We start from the raw sequence: 25,059 nt of genomic DNA on the forward strand, positions 1-25,059 counted from the left end.
GTTTCATGTGTGTGTAAGTGTGGAAAAGAGTCCATGGTCATGTGTAGTCTACCCATCTCGCCGTTTGCTAACGGCCTGGTGAGTTAAGTGTCTGTGCATCCAAGAACCACTAGGTAAATTGTGTTGTGTGCAGCATTTCCTTTGTACTGTACATGCCTGAAATACAGAAGTGTATTTTTACCATTCTGAATAACTTTAAAAGTTGCTCAAGTGGTATTTATGTCAGAGGGATTTATAAGTTATCCTGCTTCCCATACAATCGCATTCATCTAATGATTGGAGAGCATACGGGCGCACCCATTTTCAAAGTGCGTGCCAGAAACAGCATAGCCGCTGGTGCCAGACAGTGGCTGGAAATAGTATGCAGTGTTAACATCAGCAGCACACAGAATCCACAGCCACCCAGACACATAGTGGATCCTGTCTCTGACATTTCCTAGAAAGAGGAGCCTCTTGACCATTGTCCTCGAGAGCAGCTCTACTGACTGCCTTAGTAATGGAATTGAGTTTCTTCCCTTTATTTAAGTGCTAACATACCCATCGTTCATGTAGTGAGTCCATTCAACTTTGGAACGCGATGTTCTGCGCCTATTTGTGTAAAAAAAAACCTGTGACATAATTCCATCCATCCATACTATCCTGAGCTTTTTTTATTTGCGCCATGTACTTTGAAGGTGGTTTCTAAACAGACACACTTTTTACCTACGCTCTGTTGCAAAAATATATTGTCAGTGATTACCCCAGATCTGGGTTCCAGCTCTCTAAGAAGGTAACATAATTGCTGTCCACTGTTGGGGGTTGTGGAATTGCTCCCCAACTTGCTTCCAGTTCAGTGTACACGCGGTCCCTTGATTGCAACGTTGCCCTATCAACAACAGGCATTACAAATCACAGGGAGAGTGCCGTCATGTGTTCAAAGTGTTGCAACGCATTGAGCACTGAGTGTTGATGTTTTCAGGCGAAAGAGCTGTCAGGTGAGCTTCTCCACACTGCATGATGGCATGAGGTATGTGGAAACTGCAGTGTGGGTAAATGTATGGCTTGATATTGTTGGAAGCATGAGCGGCCGTGCCTGGTGTGGCCCGACCTATTACAGGAAAGGAATGCCTCAAGAACTGCCTCTGGCGACCTGCAGGAGAGAACACAGGCTACCAAAATAGGATAGCGCTGTCTGCCTGCCAGCCAGGGAGACATCCTCCGCCAACCCTCTACAGCAAGATTAAAGCATGCCCAGAGATGGTCTGCGGCAGAGGGCGCGTTGGCACCCATGTAATGCCAGCTGTCTGGCTTTAATAGCAGTGGGGGTAATATCTCAGGAAAGGCACACGCCGTCACAAACAAAATGAGCCATCCATGATAAAATAGGCGGCCCAGGTAAAACAGTAACCGTGACGAAACAGTCATGACAAAAGAATACAGGTATGCCTACAGAAGCAGCCCAGATAAGACAGCACAGTTCCATGTGTTAATATCCCCACAAAAATATTGCGATACAAAAATATCGCCATATTTCTGTGGCAATTTGACCCATGGACCCTGCAGGGGACACCGCAGCAACCCCCGCTTTATGTTAAAATGTGGGGGGGACACCCCGCAACCCCTGCTCCCACAAATTATCCCCCCCAAAAATATCACCTATGGCCAGACAAACAGCCATATGTACAGCAATATTTTTGGTGGGGATATTTTGTAGGGATACCGACAGCAGGGCCACGACAAATCACAACACAGCTATCCCTCTTCTGTTTGTCCTTCCACAACAGAGGAAGACCAGAGAGCCGGCCTCTTAGTGTGCCTTCACAGACTGTCTCCGCAGAGGACTTTAAATATAGTCCGACAGGATTTTAAGGGTAAAAAGGCATTGGTGCATACAAATGAGCTAAGTGAAGTCGTTTTGCTCCTACTTCGGAGCTTCGATAGCTTCCACAACAACAGCAGCAGGCCTGCAGACGCAAGTGAGAGGGTGAAGGTTCAAATGGTGCTTCGGCCATTTCATAGCCAAGCATTGGCAAGTTACCATGGCGATGCCATGCACTGCTCCCAAACTCTCCTTTCTCCGTTTTTTTTAACATTTCCAGTACAATGTTCTAGCGATTAGGTGGCATACGCCACCAAAGCGCCAAAACCAAAAACATGCATTACGTTCTGTGATCAAGGCAGGATTTAAATATAGCTAAACTTGGTAAGGGTTGGGGTCGAGGACTCCTCGCCCCCTTACTCACATCACAAACTGCAGGAAGTGCTTCCCTCACTGAGTCCTTTGGGAGCTTGCCAGCAAGCTTGTGTCAACAGTTGTCAAGCCTGCTGTATGGCATCCGGCATCAGGAGAATTGACAGCTATTAGTTACTTAGTTCCTAATACATGATGAAAGGAATTCTCTAAACTAACTGATGATCCCATACCCTTTCCTGCAGGCTTCTTGTCATAAACCTCGTTTCTCCTTATCCATCTCTATCCTCCACATTTCCTGTTACACACAACTGCCATTCTCCACTTATACATTCTCATATTGCTGTATTCTGAAAGGCAACACGAGACTGCCACAAACCATTCTTACTTAACATTTCATGTTATAATACAGAGCTGATGTATATGTGTGAACACTGGCAGATACACTGATTCATTCATCATTCATTCATTCATGCATTCATTCATTCATCCATTCTTAGTTAACATTTCATAATACAGAGCTGATGTATATGTGTGAACACAGGCAGATGCACTGATTCATTCATCATTCATCATTCATTCATTCATCCATTCATCCATTCTTAGTTAACATTTCATAATACAGAGCTGATGTATATGTGTGAACACTGGCAGATGCACTGATTTCTGTGAGTCACATTGAGCATCATACACCTTTAACGCCTCCATGAACAGTTTTCACTAAAGACGGTGACAAATTATTAAACAAGACGGGATAAGGTGGGAATAGACGGCAAAGTGGGACAATTCTGTGCAGTTGTTAAATGAATAATCATGCCCTCTTTGATGGGATTCGTTTTCAACTTACTTAGATCTCCTCAGCTGGGTAATGCTGTCAGATCTGTTCTCCTTTCTAACATTGACATTAATAGATGTTTTTTCTAACATTTCAGTTTTGTTGTATATCTATATTATATGTCATATGTATGTGCATTCATAACAAATGCATTGACTACTATTTACTTTTAACTGTGCAAAGGTGGAACCATCGAGAAATTATGATCGTTTCTTGTGAATCCTCCAATGTGTATGTTTGCTTCCTTACTCTTTTCTTTGCCATGCTATTCGTTACATAAACGCCATGGCAATTGTCTGCAGCTGCTTTTGACGGATAATGACCTACAGTGTGGGCTACTGACCTCTTGGGTGCAATGCTGCCTGACTTCTTTATCATTTCTGAATGTTTTGTTCCATTTACATATTAAATATTTTAAGCAAAATAGTTTTGAACTCCAGTCACATAATCAATTATTGTTTATTGTTTCATTTTTTAATGACATTATTTTGTTGGTGTTTTGTTTATGTACAAGGTTAGATAAAATAATAGATATATCATTTTAATTAGAAATTAAAGACACTTTAAGTATCACAAAAAAATCAAATGTATGATCTCAAGCACATTGAGTGATTAAAAGAATGAACCGATAAGCATTCTGCATTGAGGATTCTGCTGGTTACGTCACCAGGACCTGCCACTCAGTTGCTCTGCCCACAACCAGTTTTTGCACGGTCCAGGCAGCTACTTAATGACTCCAGGCTATAGGCAGACATCATTGAGGAGGTAACTGGTTAGCACAAGCCCTGCTACTCATTTGCTCCATCCACCACCAGTTGTGGTGCCTTCCAGGCTGCTACTTAAGGACTCGAGGCAAGCTCCAAGCAGACAGCATCAAGGAGGCTGCTGATTACGTGGCCAGGGCTGCCATTCATTTGCTCTGCCTGCAACCAGGTTTGCTGCCTTCCAGGCAGCCCTTTGCAGCTGGTTAGCAGGTGCAAGTAGTTCTTGGTCACATGACCTAAGTCTCACAAACCTACTTAGCCCAGCCCAATCCTTTCTTTTCTTAACTATTAGATCCAAAGTGAAGGGCACACAAAGGAAAGGGCAATTCCAGTCTGGACCTTTGCAGACCAGGAATACCCAGTGCAAGAACCTCTGCTCCTCTAACATCGGGTAAGCTTGTTCAAATATTAGGTTTCACCCCTTTCCCTCAACCGCCCATCCTTACCATCGCCACTCATTGCCTACCGTTCCACTCACAAGCAACATCATGGTCACTGCATCACAGTAATCAAACTCACTTTACGATAGACTCCATCAGCACACCATCACCCACCACTACATACAAACTGATGGTCAGCAATGTCTTTTCAGCAATTAACCATGCAGCAAAAACAGATGTCCACATCAGCACACATGGCATGGAAGCCATCTTCACTGCTGCAACCTGGATGACATCCACTTCCACCCACATCCTAGATATCCTGTTTCCTAATGACGATAGAATTCTACAACAAGACCATCCGAACATGTTCGTAGGAGGCTTCGCCATCACTCACAAGTCATCACGGCCAAGCACCGAAATGGGCATTGCCACTGTCGGCTCATTAAAAAACCTTTCCTGACACCCCCGGCTCTCCCCAATGGACACAGTCAGTTATCAACTCATCTACAGACCACTCAAACCGAACACATCCTTCTTTGTAGACTGTCACAGATTCCAACAACACCTCTCTCTGTGACTGCAACCTTCCCCGGAACCTAGCAACCAAGTCAATGAAGGAAGATTTCCACTGCCTAATCGACAAACATCACAGGAAAGACCCAGTTCACAGGAAAGGTAATATCCTCAAAATCATCATCACCACCTTGGCACCCTCCATCACAGCTCTGCAATCATGCTCAACAGCTCAGATCATTTGGCAACTTCCTTTGACATCAGTCACACCACACGAGTCAAGCAAATCCATTGGAAACCCAGCAGACAATGCTTCAGCTCATTCAAGAGCTTCTCAATGGAGGCACTCTCACAAATTCTTACCAAACTCCACTTCACTTGGACTGGTCTACCTCTGATGAACCATGACTGTTGCTCCCTTCCGCAAGAACTCACATAAATCTCACAAACAACATCATCCACCATGCCTCAGGGAAACAACACATCATCTTGCGCCTAAAAACACTTGTGTACAGGCGCATTATAAATGCCATATCATATCATTTGAAGCCTAAACCTTTCATATCCTGGTACACTCAAGAACTCAACAGGTTTCTAGACAAGTCCGATCTATGAACGTGTCGTCCAAACAGGTGTTACCCTGCTCCTCCAGAACCACCAAGGACAATATTGACACCCTTGCGCCAGACTTGGCCGATTTCTGTAATCACTCTTTCGTCGCTGGAATTAGCACCTCTCCCCTCAAGCAATCCTTTGTTCACCCCTCCTCAATAAGCCGTCTGTCAATCCTACCTGTCTGTCAAACTATTGCTCGATCTCTATCACCCCTTTTCTGGGCAAACTCCTGTAAATCTGTCCATCTCCCAGCTTACTCTCCACTCTGAATCTGTTAGTTTTCTCCATGTCCATCAGTCTGGCCTTAGAGCCAGCAGAGGCACAGAAACTGCTCTCCTGAACACCTGTGAGGATCAGCTAAATAACCTTGATTCCAGCATACCTTTTGTCCTCAGCCTCCTTGATCTGTCCTCTGCCTTTGACACGTCAACCACACCATCCTGATCCGTCAACTCTGTGAGAAACTGTACATCACAGATCAGGCCTTCGAGTGGTTGTCCTCCTTCCTCTTGGATTGCTGCTTCCAGGTCCGACTTGGTTCCTTTCTCTCTGCCACCTGTCTCTCCACCTGTGGCATTCACCAGGGCTCTCTCTTCTCACCCTTTTTTTTCAACCTCTACTTGGCCCCATTGGTACCCCTGATCTCTATCTTCTCTAACTTTCAGTGTATTGCGGATGACACTCAGCTCCCCTTCAGGCTGCCCTCAGCCTCCTCTCCTCTCTCACTCATTCCTGGCTGTCTATCCATGATTCAGGATTGGTGCACATCACACGATCTCTGCCTTAGTGTCAATAAGATGGAGGTACAGCTCAGATCTGATGTCCAAGCCCTGGTCCTCTCCTACCTGGATGGTGGCAATATATTTTGAAAGGCCTTCCAGAATCTACCCTGGCACCCCTGAAATGTGTCCTGCATGCAGCAGCACTACTCAACAAAGGACTCTGCAAACGAATCCACATCACCCTGACCCTCACCAATTGCACTGGCTCCCACTGCAATCCTTTATCATCTTACATCCTGCTGCAGCATCTACAAGGCTATCCCCCTGAAGTCCCCATAGTCCCCAGACTACCTCACTGGGAAACACAGCATCTCTGGAGGCCTATGATCCACCAGATGTAAGGACATGATCTGACTTGAACTCTTCCTGTGGTTTAAGGAAAGAACCAGAAGACAGGCCTTCTCTGTCTATGCCCCAAGACTCTGGAACCTCCTATCAGTCAACATCAGATGTGCTTCCTCACTTCTACAGTTCAAGAAGGGGCTGAAGACTCTTCTCTTCAAGCAAAGGCTCCTCCCTAATATCTAGGTCCACACACGTTCCACGCCCCACTCTCCCTGAGAGTGGGTCATCTTCTCTCCAATGTTTCATCACCAGGTTGCTTTTAGAAACCTTGCTTCCAAATCGCCCACCTTACCCCTCCTCTGGTGTTTGTTCCCTGCTCTCTTGTGTTTGTACTTCAATTCAACATGTTCTTCCCCCTATGATTGTAAAGTGCTCCTTTGCTTCGTAAAGATAGGACTGAGCACAGTAAATACCCTAATAAGGACAATAAAGGGCGAGTCTGGCTGAGGATATATGTTCAATAAGGTTAATCTACAACTTAAATCTGGCTCCTGGATTTTGTACGCAATGTAGTCATTCAAACTGTCCAAGTCTGAGGCACATCTTATATTCAGGCTTCTAAATATAAAGACACTCTTTCACTTCAAAATGCTTATTTCTTGTACTATGTTTGCTAACGTGTGTTCTTAAGCGACCCTCAACTTATATTTGTTTTTTCACTGTAAATCAAATGAATTGTCTTTGATTCAGTACCAGGTATTTAACGTTTACTCTATTATACACATTTTTTCTTCTGGAAATCTGTGACAAGGTGGCTTTAAATTCCAAGAATATGGGATACTATAGCTTCCTTTTTCACACCCTTCTCCTTCATCTCAACCCTTTTCCATCATGATGATCATTCTCCTGTGTTACCGTCCTTGGCTGTAGTGTTTCTCCTTCACCACAGTATTCTAGCACTCTTCCCTCTACCTGCCACTGCAATCCTTCTTCAGTCTCCAACATATATTTTCCTTTCTGACAGTTCTTCATCACAATATATCCATGTTTGTCACAGTTCTATGTCTTCAGTACTTGTTCACAGTCCTTTACCTTCGTCACAGTTCTTCTCCTTCATCACAGTGCTTCATAACAGTCCTTGCCTTACACCCTAAAATGTCACCTTTGTCACACGCATTCACATTTGTAACAGCCGTTATCTTTTGTCTAGCCTGATACTCTGAGGTACAGACTCTCAGCCAGTCACTGTCCCCCCAATCTGAAATTCCTCTGCATCACTTGATATATAATTTCTTCTTTACCCCTCCATATGTTACTTTTTGCCCTTGCCTTTCTTACTTGTTTTTCTCTCTTTCTTTCATCATTTGTATCACTTAATTTTATAGATAAAGACACTACAATATCACACAATACAATATCATCACACACATATAGAATACAAACATAATGTGTATACTGCAAGCCTTAAAATAAGACATAGCCATCTTAAGACCTGGGAAATGAACAAATCGCAAATTCCACAACACAACCCCCACGTTGCTTTTCCACAGCTATACCTATATATGTATTATCAAGGACCACAACTCTAGGGAACAAGGACCCTTCTTATTTTGGCCCAGGCTACAATGACATAGTGGGACAATGCTCCTGTCACCCTCTAATCTTTAGCGATGTGTAGTATTCCACTGCCTTCTTACATCTTTTCATATTGTTTGTCCGACATAGGGATTGGAGCCTTTTCATTCTCAATATGTGATAATGCAGGTATTAGACTAAGAAGTGCACCACAGTGTTAGGCAGAATCCTGTGCAGTTCCATTGGGACCACTGCAAGAAGATTAAGACTACAGGAGTAAGCAGTAAACCCAATTGGTAGCAGTCTGCACCACCCATATTTACCTGGTAGCTGTGGCTGAGCAGTCAGACTTCTCTCAAGAAGAGTAGGGCAGTATACAGAGGATACACAATAGGGCTAAAAACACAGTAGAGCAAGCAAACACTGACCAGAGCTTGGTATCAAAAGTATATAATTATTTATTTAACACACACTTAAGGAAATACACTAGCACTATAAATCAAAGCAAATTCAAACACAATCAGAAAAGTATACACACCTCCCTTAAGAATATTAGAAAAGTCTAATTCAAAACACCACTATTTGTGAAAACAGATGCGAGTGCGTAACTTAGATGGCACTCCAATAATTAAGTTAAAGGGAGAGAAAAAGGCAGGTCATGAAAATAAAACAGTTCCCAACACTTTTCTCAGACCAAAACAAGTTAGTGAAGGCAGAGTCTCCTGTAGAGCCAAAGTTCATAGGCCGGGCCCACTTTAAATGGAGCAACGGGAAATGTGCCCAAGATCACACAGTTTAGAAATGCATTCAAGTCTTTGTAAAAATGTTCAAAAGTGGTTGGGTTGATTCAGAAGGTAAAGTAAGAAGGTCTGTGGGCCAACCCAGTTGGAAATCCACTTAAGGAAATGCACTAGCACTATAAATCAAAGCAAGTTCAAACACAATCAGAAAAGTATACACACCTCCCTTAAGAATAATTAGACAAGTCTAAGTCAAAACACCACTATTTGTGAAAACAGATGCGAGTGCGTAACTTAGATGGCACTCCAATAATTAAGTTAAAGGGAGAGAAAAAGGCAGGTCATGAAAATAAAACAGTCCCAACACTTTTCTAAGACCAAAACAAGTTAGTGAAGGCACAGTGTCCTGTAGAGCCAAAGTTCATAGGCCAGGCCCACTTTAAATGGAGCAAGGTGAAATGTGCCCAAGATCGCACAGTTTAGAAATGCATGCAAGTCTTTGTTAAAATGTTCAAAATTGGGTGGGTTGATTCAGAAGGTAAAGTTAGAAGGTCTGGGGGCCAACCCAGTTGGAAAGTCAAGGATTTAAGGGTCACCTTTAGCAAACCGTAGAAAGGGAGGACAGGTGGAACACAGTACCTTTAAAGTTGAGGAAGCTCCAGCAGTGGCAGTTGTTCCTGGCAGTGGGTGCAGTTTGTGGTTTCGACCAGGGGAAGAGAAGATCTCGTCGAGGAGGAAACTTGGAGTCGTTGCACTGCCCAGGGAAGAGACCAGCCACGGAATTTGTTCGGTAAAAAGGTGCGTTCTTTTATTCGCGGTCACAGTGGTGAAGCTTGGCTATCTCGCTGCCGGGGTGCTTGGCACGGGTGATTCGACTAAGAGATGTCCTGGAAGGTGAATGGCAAAGTGATTGATCCCACCAGCTCAGGGGAAAAAGACTCTTTCAGCATAAGATCTTCTCTTGTCGTCGGGAAAGTGGTGAGGTTGTTGCAGCAGGGCTCCACCGTGGTGTCGTCGTTGCAGATGGCTCAGCTTCTCACCTCTTCAGATTTCTTAGGTCCTGTGGCGACTTCTGAACTTCCAGTCCCCAAAGCCCTGCTTTTATGCAAAAAAAAAACAATTCAACAGCCTAGCTGTCACTCATACATGCTAAGTGGTGAGCCGGGCGACTCACCACTGGGCCAATCAGAACAGAGTGCGACTTGGGTTGCTAAGGCAACGTAGTCCAGGGTGCCAATTCCCCACCCACACATCCTGTGGAACCCAGACAGAGTGGCACCAGTTGGAGGGCTTCTGTGGAGAAGCCCACCAAAAAGTGGAACAAAAGGCCCAACCTTGGTTGGAGTTACAGAGACACAAACGCCATTTTAGAAAAGAGTTCTGCTGAAAAGACCCAACTGGTGATTTTATATTAAATAAATAAACCAGCAGTATCTTTAACATTGCACCAAAAAGTGGTGCGTTTAAAATCAATGGGAAAATCCCATAGGAAATATTCTGGTGTAATATTTTGTGTGGTAACCACTGCCACCAGCCAGAAACTCGTCAAGGGGGGACTGGACAGTGCCCCCTTGGAAACAGACCCAGGGGCAATCGAATTAACCCCTTCCATAACTTCCACAATATGATGGTTTGTACTGGTTCTGTTCACAATTTTGGACTAGTAAAGCCAATGGTGACTTTACTTGCCCTGGGAGACAGTAGTCAGTCTCAGGGTATGGAGTCTATGTTTGGGGGTCACTATGACACCCCTTTGTTACTGCACTGAGGGTGCTGTGTAACACATACACTAAAACAGATGATACCCTATGGAGTAAAAGACTCCATAGCCCATAAGCACACAATGGGCTTCATTACACGGACGGCGGTAAGGGTTAACGGTCACCGTTAATGGCAACGGTGACCGTTAACCCTTACCGCCGTACTACGAGGTCCCTTTGCGGGTTGGAGGATTTAACGCCTGCTTCTTGCAGGCGTTAAAATCCAACCCGCTAAGGGACCTCGGAGCTAATTACGGCACAGCAAAATCGCGGTGGCGTAATTAGCGCCTTCCCCATTTCCATAGAGCCCTATGGGGCAGAAATGGGAATGGGGAAGGGCAATGGCTGAAAGGGGATTTACCGCCCCTCCAACCTTGGAATGGGGCGGTAAATCCCCTTTCCGCCAAGGCGGTGCCGGTATTTTACCGGCATGAGCCATGGCGCTAATAGCACCATGGCTCACCGCCTTCCGTGTAATGAGGCCCAATATGTCAAAGACATACCTCAAATCATGCCTAAGAGTGCGAGAAAAAAAGAGTCTCACTCTTAGCAGGAGAAAAAACAAACCCCAAAAATCCAGCAAAGCTGCTGGGGGACTCACTAGGTTTGGGAAATTAGCCTTATAAGAGAATTCTCCCTAACACGCAGCATCAATGGTGTTATTATCAAATGTGAAAAGTCTGGCGCTGTGCACCTTTTCACACTTAGTAGTTAGATCGCTCAGTGGGCGGTATACCAATCTCAAATGCATGAGTACTTGGCCTACTTCTGTGCATTTGCGCACACTTAAGCCTGAATATTGCATGGGTCCCCATTTTTTAAATAGTAAGACCGCATGAGTTGGTTGTCCAGGTAGTGAACATGCTCTCTTCTCACATCTCAAAATGTCTCTCTTACTTCCCTGAAGGGAAACTGTTAGGCAGCATCATATGCAGTACCCTTTGGGAACACCACACACAATTAAGACTACAAGTGACAGTACAAATTCACCTTTGGTACAAGCCTGTACTACACAGTAAAGTGGTAGCGATGGCTGAGCAGCCATACTTATCTCAAGAGTAAAGTGAGCAGTATCAGACGTTACACAAAGGACAGCAATTACTATGGTTCAAACAAACACTGACTCAAGGTTTCTGAGTAAAAGAATATACATTTATTTACACTTTCAGTTATAAAACAGTTAACTAATATAAAGCAGCAGAAAATCACAATCTTAATATACTACACACACCCAATCAATTCTGGACAAGTTAACCTCAAAATGAAGTATGAGCAAAATGGCACTCTATTAATTTAAAAGGGGAGGAAAGGCAAGGTTATTCAAAAATAAACATCAACAAGTAATAGGCAGGGCAATCTAGAACAGGCTTACTACAACTGGGATTCAAATCAATAGGCCTGGGCCAATGTTAATGGTTCAGAGTCTTTGCAGATTAGTTCGCGGTTAAGTCTTTGCCAAGAGTTCAAAACGAAGTTGGTCGGAGGAAAAGTTATTTAAAAGCATAGAGAAGGACAAGCCCTCGGATTAGCGAAATATTTAAAACACTTTCACCGCGGTCGAATGGAATGAACGACCAAATTTGTACAGTACCTTAGTAGAAGAGGAATGCTGTAGCTGAGGTAGAAGTTCCTGGCAGGTCCTGCAGGCTCACAGTTCCTGAAGCGACTGTCGGACTGACAAGAAGGAGGAAGACTGGAGGGTCCTGCAATGTCCAGGGAAGAAACCAGCAGCAGAGCAGAGCAACGAATAAAAGGTGCGCTCCTTAAAACCCAAACAGGGTCCGGTTTTCCTGGCTATCCGGTTCACTGCAGCGATGCACAGCAAATTCAACCTGGTGAGGGAGGTCTTGCTTGGCATTTGGCGAACTGGTTGGTCCCACCAGCTCAAGGGGAGAAGATTCCTTGCAGATCTTCCCTGTCATTGAAGTTTCAGGTGATTTGGACCCGCAGCAGGGCTTCACCGGGAGGTTCAGTAGTTGCAGTAGTCTTCTTTCAGCTTCTCTTCGGTTCTTTCGATCCAGTGGTGACTCTGCCTTCCAAGTCCCAGATACCTGCTTTTTATGCAGTTTCCCCCCATTCACACAACCTGTTCATTGCAAGAGACCCAATTGGAGGAATTAAAGGCTGAATGGAGTGTTTGTTAGGGGTCTGAATGCTGGAAGGATAAAATGTGAAGCAATGTAACTCAATGACAACCCGTTATGCATAAATCTGTATCCCTCAAGCTTGCATATGGATGTGTGCTATATTTAATTAGTACCTGGCGAGGGGGGTTTGGTACCCTCCCAGCCAATGGCAAGGCTCAGAAAGCGGGCGTTACCACGCGGTAATCCCGCCACCCTGAGCTTCATATGTCCTGGCGGCCACCATCTCCCCTAGTGGGGAATCAGATTAGTCTTTCCCACCCCATCCACAGAATTCCCTTCCTGGCCTCCCACCTTATTTTCTGTCAATTTCGAGAGAGGACGTGCTGCGAACACTTCTGTCCCCGGTGTGTCCACTACCGATCTGCGACAGGCCATGATGGAAAGGAAGAAGGGGCTACACATTGTCCTTCTCTCCTGTCCATCGTGGCTATTATTTTTGTTTCCTTGTTTTCCTTTTTTATGGCTGTCATGCAAAGGAGTCCCTTCTCACTTTCCATGGTGGCCATTTTGTTTGTTTAATTTTTTTCACTTGTTTTCAATGGCTGACATGGAAAGGGAAAACAGGCTTTGTTTTACCATCCCTGGCAGCCATTATTTTTAACATGTTTTGTTTGTGTTCCAAAATATAGGAGCCATTCGGAAAAGAGAAAACACCCCTTTAGTACCCCGGTCTGTAGGCTGAGGTACAAATGGCAATAAGCCCCTCACCTGCAAGCCATTACTGCAAAAGGTAATGCTCCTGGGGACTTCATTAAGGCCCTTGCTATGCTTGGTCCTGTAACTATGGGCCCCGGGTAACTATAAGAGTACCTTATGCGCTATAGCCCGCAAGCATGGGGCTTATTGCCTAAATAATGTTGATGTGGGGCCTTGCTCAGTTGGAAGTTTTGAGTTAAGCAAGGACCTTAAGCTCTGGTACTGAGAGTGAAAATTGAAGGCAAGGATAAATAGTTCAGCTGTTCAATGTGTCTTAAAGGTAACAGATAAGGCATGAATGCTGCTCAAATGTTTCTCAGACACAAATGGGCATATGACCTTCATGATATTGGATATTCCTTACATCAGTTGTACCTATCAGGCTTACGTAAACATTGACACCCTCAGTGCATGGGCATTACTTGTAAGCAGGTTGTGTGTCATGGTATAGCACAACATTCTCATCTTGCTGAAAGCAGTAGTTATCAAGCAGTACTTGCCTCACAAATCAGATTTGTGTAGATTATTTTTAGGAGTGGTACTGTTCGATTGCTACGGTTGACACCATTCTGTTCTATAACATTAATATACTGGGCAAATGGGACTAAAATAGTATGTTGTAACAGTGATAAAGTTATGCTTGATGGTACAAAGATCATAAGCCTTTCATGGGCTGTTGTAGTAGGCTGCACAAGTGGCAGCATTTGTGTCTCTGCCGCTGATTTAAACGTTAGAGGTGATTAGTAAGCCAGCAAACTCTATCACTTGACCTTGTATAGTCATGTTTTCACTGACACTTCAACTTGCATGTTATTTAAGCTGGGTCCATTCTTTCTGGGGAAACACAAATGCATGCCTAGACATGTAAAATGCAAGCAACAATTGTGAAAGCAAAACGATGAGCTTTGCCAATGCTTGTTCAATGGTGGACTTGTAAAGACATGTAAGAATTGAATACATGCAATTTTCTTGAGCATTTAATCCAGGTCCTGTCTGCCTTTCATTTTTTTCTTCAACTTGGAGACCATGCACAGAGAATACAGATGAAGGAACTACTACAGCACAGATCGTGTCCTGAGCTCTGCTGTAGGATGTCACATCCACTCCTGCAGCATGGCACCAATGGCAACCCCTACAACTGGGTTTAATCTGCACATGCATACGCATTTCCGCACGAAGCTTCACTTTTGTGACCACAGAAATCTGTTTTTCATCATTTGCTTGCACCCTTGGCAGATGCAAGTTAGGAAAATTAGCTTATTGAATTGGTCCCTTGGAGCTCAATTTCACTCAGTGTTTTCATAAAATGTTTACTTTATTCTTGGATGTAATGATGCATGTGTCCCTGAATCATTGAAACATTTCTAAAACAATGGTTAGGGGAAAGATGGAAACAAATACGCAAAGTGGAGGAAAGTGGAGCTTGTTGGAGTTGGCGAGTCATTCTGAGCTATTGTGGCTTTAATATTACTGTGGATTGCTGTGTGCTGCGCCGCCTTGCTTGAACAGCCGATTGCTGCCTTTAAATCCTCCTCCCTCCGCGAAGTGTAGGGAAGTGGAGCTGTTGGAGTTGGTGCGTCATTCTGAACACAGTGGCATTAATATTGCTGTGGATTGCTGTGTGCTTACCCGCCTTGCTTGAACACCTGATTGCTGCCTTTAAATCCTCCTCCTCCGCAAAGTGGAGGGAAGTGGAGCTGTTGGAGTTGCTGAGTCATTCTAAGCTACTGTGGCTTTAATAGTCCTCTGAATTGCTGTGTGCTGCCAAACCTTGCTTGAACACCTGATTGCTCCCTTTAAATGCTCCTCCTCCTGCAGAGCGAAGGGGAGGAAAGTGGAGTTTGTTGGACTTGGCGAGTCATTCTGAACTACTGTGGCTTTAATATTCCTGTGGATTTCTGTGTGCGGCCCCACCTTGCTTGAACACCTGATTGCTGCCTTTAAATCCTCCTCCCTCCGCAAAGCAGAGTGAAGTGGAGAAATGTGGAGTTTGTTGGAGTTAACAAGTAATTCTGAGCTACTGTGGCTTTAATATTCCTGTGGATTGCTGTGTGCTGCCCCGCCTTGCTTGAACACCTTATTGCTGCCTTTAAATCCTCCTCCCTCCTCGAAGAGGAGAAAAGAGGAGAAAAGTGGAGTTTGTTGGAGTTTGTTGGAACTCGTTGTGCAGTTAGAGCAGGAAAAGAACGACCTCCACAGCACAGGGATGTTTCTCCCTACAAGCCCCCTTTGTGCAGGCACAAGACTCCATGTAAGGCACTGTGTGAGCGCCTTACCTGGAGTAATATAACCACTGATATAAATGACTACTTGGGGGCCGACAAGGAGAAGGTGATGTCACCCTTGGTGAGAGAACTGCAGGCCTCCGATAAAATTGGAGCACTGATAGATGCAGGGAGTATAAATGCCTCCGGGTTGCGAGCTGGATCGGAGGAGCCCGAGTTGAGTATAGTTGAAATTGTGCCCGGTACATTGGAGGAAATTGTGCCTGATGCACTGAAAGCATTGCACTCACACAAAGAGCTGAAGTGGGTGTTGTTCACGAAGAAAACATGATGAAGGAAAATTGTATGGAGGGTTTTTGTGAATAAAACTTGGGGATTCCATATCAGAAGGAGGTGGGACAGTATCCACACAAGTCCCTAAGTGAGGAAGATGGGTGGGATGGGTCTGCCCACCCCCTGAAAGATCTCAGAGAAATTCAGAATTATCAGCTCAGTTATCAAAGGAATTAATGGACCTAACAACGAAAATAGCTCAGCAAAAAAATCTTGTGTGAAAGAAAGGCTGCAAGACTTGGGCAAATCCTTGAAAAGAGCAGATTTAAAGGTGGGGATGACAGAGTTTACTAATAGAGTCGAAGATAACCCTTACCTTGAGAGTGTGGAGAGGATTGAAATGAAATCAGTACAACAGCAAACTGACCATCTAGCAGTTGAGATCCCATGCGAACAACGCATCCAAGATACACAAGGGTCTCAGAAAAGGATAGATATCGGGGTGAGTGTTGGCAAGAGTGATTGATTGGGATACCCATGCTAATATTGAAAATTATAGTCCAGACAGGGGAGATCACGGGGGGGGCAGGGATTCATCTACCCCTTCATCAGCCTCCGCACCCTCAGATATCCACAGCCCTTTGTGGTGGGTAAATAAGGGACAGGCCATCAAGAGTCGAGGAGAGGATAAACTTCCAACAAATGGTGATGTCTTCCCTATCGGTCTCATTGACACCATTCACGAAACTGTACGAGTCCATACTCAATTCTGTACAGGAGCAGTCCACACAAATTACAGAGGTATTCCATAAAAGGATGGGACTTGAGTTGTTGATGAATAAGGTGGAACTCCGTCTGGATAAAGAAGCAGAAAATTCTAGTGAGTGGCAAAACCGCCTTTGCGACTTAGCAAGGAGGGAATGCTCAGACAAATCTTTGTTGATGGATGCCCTCCTTGCTGACTGCAAGTGGATGATATCTCAATATAAACAACATCAACCAGTCACAGTGGACCCCTCCAGAAACGTGTGTACCCCCCACAAATCCTTCTCCAACAGATATTGGACAGTTGGACTAGAACCTGCAGTTGATAGGCATGGTGTTAATAGCGGGGGAGCCACCGAAGACCGGGGTGGGCGAAAATGTTTTCTCTATGTTTAAATCAGTCAAGGCTTTGAATTTGCCTAAAAAGTCCAGCTGTGGCAAAAAAAACAGCTATACACCAGGCCAAAAAGTCAAAGAATGTATTAACCACCCACAAACGAAAATAAAAGGGCTCCCAAGCCTTTTTGACAAATTTGTGTTCCCTGCCTCCAACAGATAAGAGGCTGAATCCAAAACATGCAAGAAAAGAACTGATGCCAATCAAAATCGCCAGAGAATGGAAATATGCCCAAAGCTCGAGTGGAAACTGTTTGATTTAGAACAATGGAAGAAAAACAAAAAAATATGCCCCCAGCCTCAAAAGCAAGAAAGTTCTTCCAGGCACAAGATCATGGGAGCAAGATAAATAATGCTCCTGAGGGTAGGAATCATACACGGGAAAGAAGAGTACCACAATTCCGTGAAGGTGATGCAAAAATGTCTAGCCAAAGGGTATATTTAGAAAGAATCATTGCAGGGCCAAATGCACCAATTTTGAACAGGAGAAATCTCCTGAAACCTTTCATTACGTACCGCTGCTCCGACAGGTCTCTTCCGAGGAGATTAAGGTGGTTGAATTTGCTTTGGAAAAATGGATGGATTGGGTCATATTGCATCTGGCCTCACAGTCACTCAAGAAAATAGTCCTGGATCAGAATGGTAAACTTTTGCCACTAAGGTATGAACTAAGTGATGACCGAGAAAAAATTAGAGGAAATTGGAGAGAGGCAACAGACAATAAAAGAGCGAGTGACGCAAGTCCAAAAACCACTAATAAAGGACCGGAAAGGACACTGAAGCAAAAGACAGATGGAAAGAACGGAGGCACTGTGTTCTCAAAAAAGGACCTCATTCCATTGAAATTCACAGTAGAAAATCAAAAGAAGAAGCACATGAAGGAAGGTGATTTGGGAAAAGAGAAGAAGGAGGAAATGTCCTGGGATTGGCTTGCGGGTGTACTGGCAAATCGATCTCATGATTAGACGTATTTGTTATGCCACTTACCCGGGGTGCAGGACGCATCCACAGGTCCCGGCGATTCCCGTCCTGGCGCATCTATCCCCGATACAGGTTGGGGGATCCTTGGTCATCTACGGCTCAAGCCGCCTCCGGAATTTCCCGTACGCGTGCTTTGCGCAGACGCGGAGGGCCGTGTTTCGCTCTCCGCGCATGCGCCTTCCACAGAGCGCTCGGGAGGTTGCAAGCTTGCTTCCCAAGCCTCATTTTGGGTGCGTCAGCACCCGGGGACATCACGGATTGCGTTCCAAGCCTCCCGGATGCTGCCTGCCCTATATAAAGGGCCAGTTTGCTTGAACAAACCGCATCTCAACGCGGTTTGTTTCCTGATCGCGTTCTCGCTCGTGTTACTCTTGAGTGGCACCTTGTCAGTATTCCCAGTCCTTGTTCTTGTCCTTCCCAGCTGTAGTTTCCTTTCCTTGTCAGCCTCTTGGTGTTCTTGCCTCTATTCCCTTTTAGCCAGTAGGTTCCCTGGGCCTCATTTCCTTCCTGCTCCCTTCCTTCCTGCCAGCGTTTTCCCTTGTTCTGCCCCAGGGTTCCTAGTCCCTCCTGCCTCTTGCCTATTGGTTCAGTGCCTTCCCTCCTGCTTCTTGCCTATTGGTTCAGTGCCTTCCCTCCTGCCTCTTGCCAGTTGGTTCAGTGCCTTGCCTCCTGCTTCTTGCCTGTTGGTTCAGTGCCTAGCCTTCCTTGGAGTTCTGAGTCTACGACACCTTCACTGCACCATCTGCTGTGGACCTTCTATCCAGTCAAGACCCGCCTTCCCTGTCAGTGCTTGCACTGTCCCGACGTCACACAAATCAGGGAAGTGCGCATCCGTGGCGTTGGGAGCTGGTTCACCACTGACCCTGTTTGAATTCAGGGTGGGTGTTGTGCTGGTTCCTCACGTCACACATTCTGCAACCATCAGTCGGACAGCCTGGCTACTTCACCACGACCATCCACTGGAAATTCAGGTACCCAGCGCCCACGAGACGCTTTCCTTAACAGATTGAGACGCCTACCTTCTGATCCCGAGATGGATGAAGCCCAGGAACTTCGGGATGAGATGCGGGCCCTTCGAGCCGAGATGTCAGCACTTCACAAGGAGAACATTGGTCTAAGACAGTTGGTGGCACAAGGTACCGGGGCTACACCTCAGGGTGAAGGTGCTATGGCTCATACCGCACCTATCAAATTCGATGGAGATTCAAGACGTGTGGTCGAGTTTTGTAATCATTGTAGAATACATTTCCTCTTCAGGTCTTCCTATTTTAACTCAGACAAGGCCAAGATTGGATATATTCTGGGTAATTTGACTGGGAACGCGCTTGCTTGGGCAGCGCCTTTGGTGGCTGCCAATAGCCCCATTCTCAACGACTTTGCAGCGTTCGAAAAGGCATTTCTAGAGGTTTTTCAATCACCCAATTTGGCTTCTGCAGCACAGAATCAATTGATGGACCTTAAGCAAGGAGCCATGGACATAATAGCCTATATTGGTCGCTTCCGACAATTGGCCACCGATTCCCAGTGGCCAGAAGTAACCCAAAAGACTCTGTTTCGTCGGGGATTGAGAGAAGAATATAAGGACGAATTATTACACATTCCAGAGCCTGACACCCTTCAGCAACTAGTGGAACAAGTCTTGCGGATTGATCACAGACTGGCAGAACGAAGAGGAGAAAGACGTCGAGCTGAGAGGCTGTTTTCCAGACCCACAAACACGTCTACTTGAATTCCTGGGTCTTCGGACTCCGGTCCAGAACCCATGCAGTTGGGTGCTGTGAGGGGTCCGTTATCAGAAGCAGAAAAGAAACGCCGAAGAAGTCAAAGGTTATGTTTGTACTGCGGAGCCGGCGGACATTACTTGGGTACCTGTCCTTTACGTCCTCAAAGGAAGTCGGAAAACTAGGTGACCTGTCGTCTATAAGAAAGGCAACGACAGGTCTCACTTCACTTTCAGTCCTTTCCGGTCCTTGCTCTCTGTTCCAGCCCATGCAACCCGCTGTTTTGTTAGTTTTGGAAATCAAATTGAGATGGTTAGACAAAGAGGTGAAGGCTCTTGGCTTATTGGACTGTGGAGCATCTGGCAATTACATCGACGAAGGTTTCGCAGCAAGGCATGGTATACCTTTGTTTTCCCGGAAGAATGTTCTGTCTGTGGAGGTGATTGATGGGACTCCTTTATCCTCGGGGCCAATACGTCAACACACCATGGGTCTATTCATCCAGATCAATGAACATGGTGAAAGAATCGCTCTGGACGTTATCAAAACACCTTCGTATGCAATAGTTCTGGATTTACCGTGGCTGCAATGCCACAATTCCACTATCGATTGGGAAGCACGTACTTTGGTTTTTGCTTCCGCTCATTGCCTTCGGAATTGTTGCTTGCCTGGCAGGCCTCAGAACATCGTCATCTCTACGCCTCTTACTAGAAGCAATAATTCACCTGGTCTTTGCTCACTGTTCCCAATACCTCAAGTGTACGACGATTTTCGGAAAGGTCTTCTCCGAACCAGGGGATATTCCTCTACCTCCTCACAGACCATTCGATTGTTCCATTGATTTGATACCAGGTTCGGTGATACCTCACGGGAAGGTGTATGCCTTGTCCTTAACCGAGAAAAAGGCCTTACAGGAATACTTGGATGACTGCACCAAGAAGGGATACATAACAACCTCAAAATCCCCTGCTGGTTTTCCTTTATTCTTTGTGAAGAAGGAAGGTACACTACGTCCTTGTATAGACTATCGACAATTGAACGACATCACGCAAAAGGACAGATATCCACTGCCCTTGATCCGGAATATCATGGAATCCCTTCGAACAGCTCAAGTCTTCACCAAGCTAGATCTCCGTGGTGCTTATCATCTGATCCGGATAAAGGAAGGCGATGAATGGAAGACGGCCTTCAAAACCCCATTCGGACATTATGAATATCGGGTAATGCCATTCGGTTTGTGTAATGCCCCGGCCGTCTTTCAGCGCTTTATGGACTACCTTTTTAGCGACTTGATCGGCCTCTCCGTCTGGGTGTATCTGGATGATATCCTCATTTTTTCTGTTACCCAGGAACAACATGTGAAACACGTCCGAGAGGTACTTCGACGGCTATCCCAGAATCAACTGTACGCAAAAGCTGAGAAGTGCTCTTTTCACAAGGAAAGCATGGAGTTTTTGGGCTATGTGATCAGCGGATCAGGCATTTTCATGGATCCCGCAAAGGTACAAGCCATTCAGAACTGGAATCAACCTCATGATCTGAAGTCCCTGCAACGGTTTTTAGGATTTGCCAATTTTTATCGGCACTTCATACCTCATTTTTCACAGCTAACGACTCCTTTAACTGGACTAACCAGCAGCAAAGTACCTTTCCTCTGGGATTCGCAGGCCACATTGGCCTTTGACACCTTGAAAAAGGCCTTCAGCACAGCACCCATTCTGTGTCACCCCAATGACGAAATACCATACATTGTAGAAGCTTCGCTGTTGGTGCTGTTCTCCTGCAAAAGCAACCCGAAACCGACATGGAACATCCCGTGGCATATTTCTCCCGTAAACTCACTCCTAGTGAAAGGAACTATGCCGTGATTGAGAAGGAGTTATTGGCCATAAAAGCAGAATTTGAAGAATGGAGGCATCATCTCCTCGGGGGACGGCATTCGGTGGAAGTCCGTACTGACCATCGCAATTTACAGTATTTACGTTCTCTTCAGTGCCGTACCTCGCGCCAAGCCCGATGGGTCTTCTTTTTCTCTCACTACGACTTCCATATTACTTACATTCCCTGTGCTCAGAACTTGAAGGCTGATGCCTTATCTCGTTCTTTGGAAGGAGAAGTTAAGGGCGACTGTAGTGACAAACCACTGATCTCTCCGAAGCATTTTCTGCTTATGCTCTCGCCCCATCTCCAGAAGATTGCACAGGATACCATGACAGATCCAGTTCGGGCTAGCCTCTTGAAACGACCACAGATCACTGAAAACAATGGGTTACTGTTTTACCGGAACAGGTTATACATACCTTCAGTCTTTCTTCGAACTCTTGTACTTCGCGCGTTCCATGATTCTCGAATCGGCGGACATCGTGGCATAAAGGCCACCCAAGAACTAATATCCAGACAAATCTGGTGGCCAGGTTGGGCCGAAGAAATTGAGCAGTATGTCAAGAGTTGTCCTGTGTGCGCCCAGACCAAAATCCCAAGGAAAAGACCATTGGGGTTACTTCATCCCACAGAGATACCTCCTTACCCATGGCATACCATAGCCACAGATTTCATCGTTGATCTTCCTCCATCTGACGGATATACCTGCATCATGGTAGTTGTAGACTGCTTCACTAAGACTGCCCATTTTATTCCATTTCCCGGAATACCCACGGCATCCCAGATGGCTTTAGCGTTCTTCCAGGAAATATACAGATTACATGGATTACCAGAAAAGATCATATCTGATCGTGGATCCCAGTTTCTGTCCTCTTTTTGGCGTCAGTTGTGTAGTCATCTAGGCATCCACAGAGCCCTGAGCTCGGGTTATCATCCACACACTAACGGTCAGACGGAAAGAACCAATCAAACTTTGGAGCACTACCTTCGATGTTTTGCTAACGCCACTCAGACCAATTGGAAGACACATCTGGTTCTTGCTGAAGCCTCCTATAATAATGCAAAACATTCTGCTACCGGACTCAGTCCTTTTTACTATTCTTTTGGTCAACATCCTAAATTGGTGCCTTTTCATCCAGTACCACCCAGTACAGTTCCATCTGCTGATCGTCTGGTCGTCACCATCCAAAAGCAACACTCGTTGGCACACAGAACTCTTGTTGAGGCACAGGGGCACATGAAGCAGCGGGCTGATAAAGGACGCACTCCCGAACCACTTTTCCATGTGGGAGATTTAGTCTGGTTGTCCTCTAAGAATCTGCCAGTGCGTAATCTACCTACCAAACTGGCTCCCCGTTATTTTGGCCCATTCAAGGTTACTAAGCGTTTGTCCTCTGTAGCATATCGCCTACGGTTGCCACAGTCCTGGCGGGTTCATCCTGTCTTCCATGTCTCCCTTTTGAAACCTTATGTGGTTGACACCTTCCAGCGATCTTTTTCCCGACCTGCCTCTGTTACTGTCCATGGTGTACCCGAATTCGAAGTGCAGGAGATTTGTGATTCGCGCATACGACAGGGAGTGCTTCAGTATTTGGTGGACTGGAAGGGTTACCGGGCCTGTGATCGCACTTGGGAACCTTGCAGTTTTGTGCACGCTCCCCATCTGGTTCGCGACTTCTACCTCCGATTTCCTTGGAAACCTGGGGCCCCTGGCCTTTCTGGGAGGGGACATAGTGTTATGCCACTTACCCGGGGTGCAGGACGCATCCACAGGTCTCGGCGATTCCCGTCCTGGCGCATCTATCCCCGATACAGGTTGGGGGATCCTTGGTCATCTACGGCTCAAGCCGCCTCCGGAATTTCCCGTACGCGTGCTTTGCGCAGACGCGGAGGGCCGTGTTTCGCTCTCCGCGCATGCGCCGTCCACAGAGCGCTCGGGAGGTTGTAAGCTTGCTTCCCAAGCCTCGTTTTGGGCGCGTCAGCACCCGGGGACATCACGGATTGCGTTCCAAGCCTCCTGGATGCTGCCTGCCCTATATAAAGGGCCAGTTTGCTTGAACAAACCGCGTCTCAACGCGGTTTGTTTCCTGATCGCGTTCTCGCTCTTGTTACTCTTGAGTGGCACCTTGTCAGTATTCCCAGTCCTTGTTCTTGTCCTTCCCAGCTGTAGTTTCCTTTCCTTGTCAGCCTCTTGGTGTTCTTGCCTCTATTCCCTTTTAGCCAATAGGTTCCCTGGGCCTCATTTCCTTCCTGCTCCCTTCCTTCCTGCCAGCGTTTTCCCTTGTTCTGCCCCAGGGTTCCTAGTCCCTCCTGCCTCTTGCCTATTGGTTCAGTGCCTTCCCTCCTGCTTCTTGCCTATTGGTTCAGTGCCTTCCCTCCTGCCTCTTGCCAGTTGGTTCAGTGCCTTGCCTCCTGCTTCTTGCCTGTTGGTTCAGTGCCTAGCCTTCCTTGGAGTTCTGAGTCTACGACACCTTCACTGCACCATCTGCTGTGGACCTTCTATCCAGTCAAGACCCGCCTTCCCTGTCAGTGCTTGCACTGTCCCGACGTCACACAAATCAGGGAAGTGTGCATCCGTGGCGTTGGGAGCTGGTTCACCACTGACCCTGTTTGAATTCAGGGTGGGTGTTGTGCTGGTTCCTCGCGTCACACATTCTGCAACCATCAGTCGGACAGCCTGGCTACTTCACCACGACCATCCACTGGAAATTCAGGTACCCAGCGCCCACGAGACACTTTCCTTAACAGTATTGCTCAAGCCGGATCCATAACCTTTGAATTTCATCTCGAAATACGAGAGGGTACAGCGCTCTTTTTTACGGAAAAATCCTCCTTGTTGGGCCATTTTGATGGTTTCTTTCAAGAGACGTGGCTCTGCACTGTTCCACTGTGTGAAGGTTATGTGGTGTACTTAAATCCTGGACCTAACGGAATTACTGGGCACACCTATTCTGGTCTTTTGTTGTGAGCACCCAAGTCCATACATACATATTTTGAAATTAAGTGGCATATCTCAAAGTACGAGCACAAACTATCTAGTAGTGAACATATACTGGAGAATAAACATGTCTAATGCATTTAAATTCATAGATTCGGCAATGAAATATGTAGACATGGCTTTGACTGAGGGGGATGATGCCCGGATCATTCTATGTGGCGATCTAAATATTAAACTACTAAATAAAGAAAGATGGCCAATGAAAGAATTTGAAAGGGACGAACGAGCACGTAACTGGATGACAGCCATGGACCAGAGAGATCTGCACATGCTTAATACCCAAATAGAAGGGGACATTCCTGGGCGTGTACATGGGGGAGAGGGGCACAATCGTCATGTATTGACTACTGCTTCCTGTAAATAAATGTGATGTTAATGGTGGAAATATTTGAAATACTGAAGTAGCAGTCAAGTGATCATGACCTACTGCTTGTTCGGATATCTCTGGTAGATCCAGTTAAGCACTTAGATCAAATGGGCCAGGTGGAGCTCTCATGGGGAAAGAACAAGTTAAGGATGTTGCTAAAGTGGTTAGTAAATATCAAGCCTCTATA

Source organism: Ambystoma mexicanum, chromosome 5p, assembly GCF_040938575.1.
Source record: "Ambystoma mexicanum isolate Mex_15411 chromosome 5p, UKY_AmexF1_1, whole genome shotgun sequence".
Lineage (NCBI taxonomy): Eukaryota > Metazoa > Chordata > Amphibia > Caudata > Ambystomatidae > Ambystoma > Ambystoma mexicanum.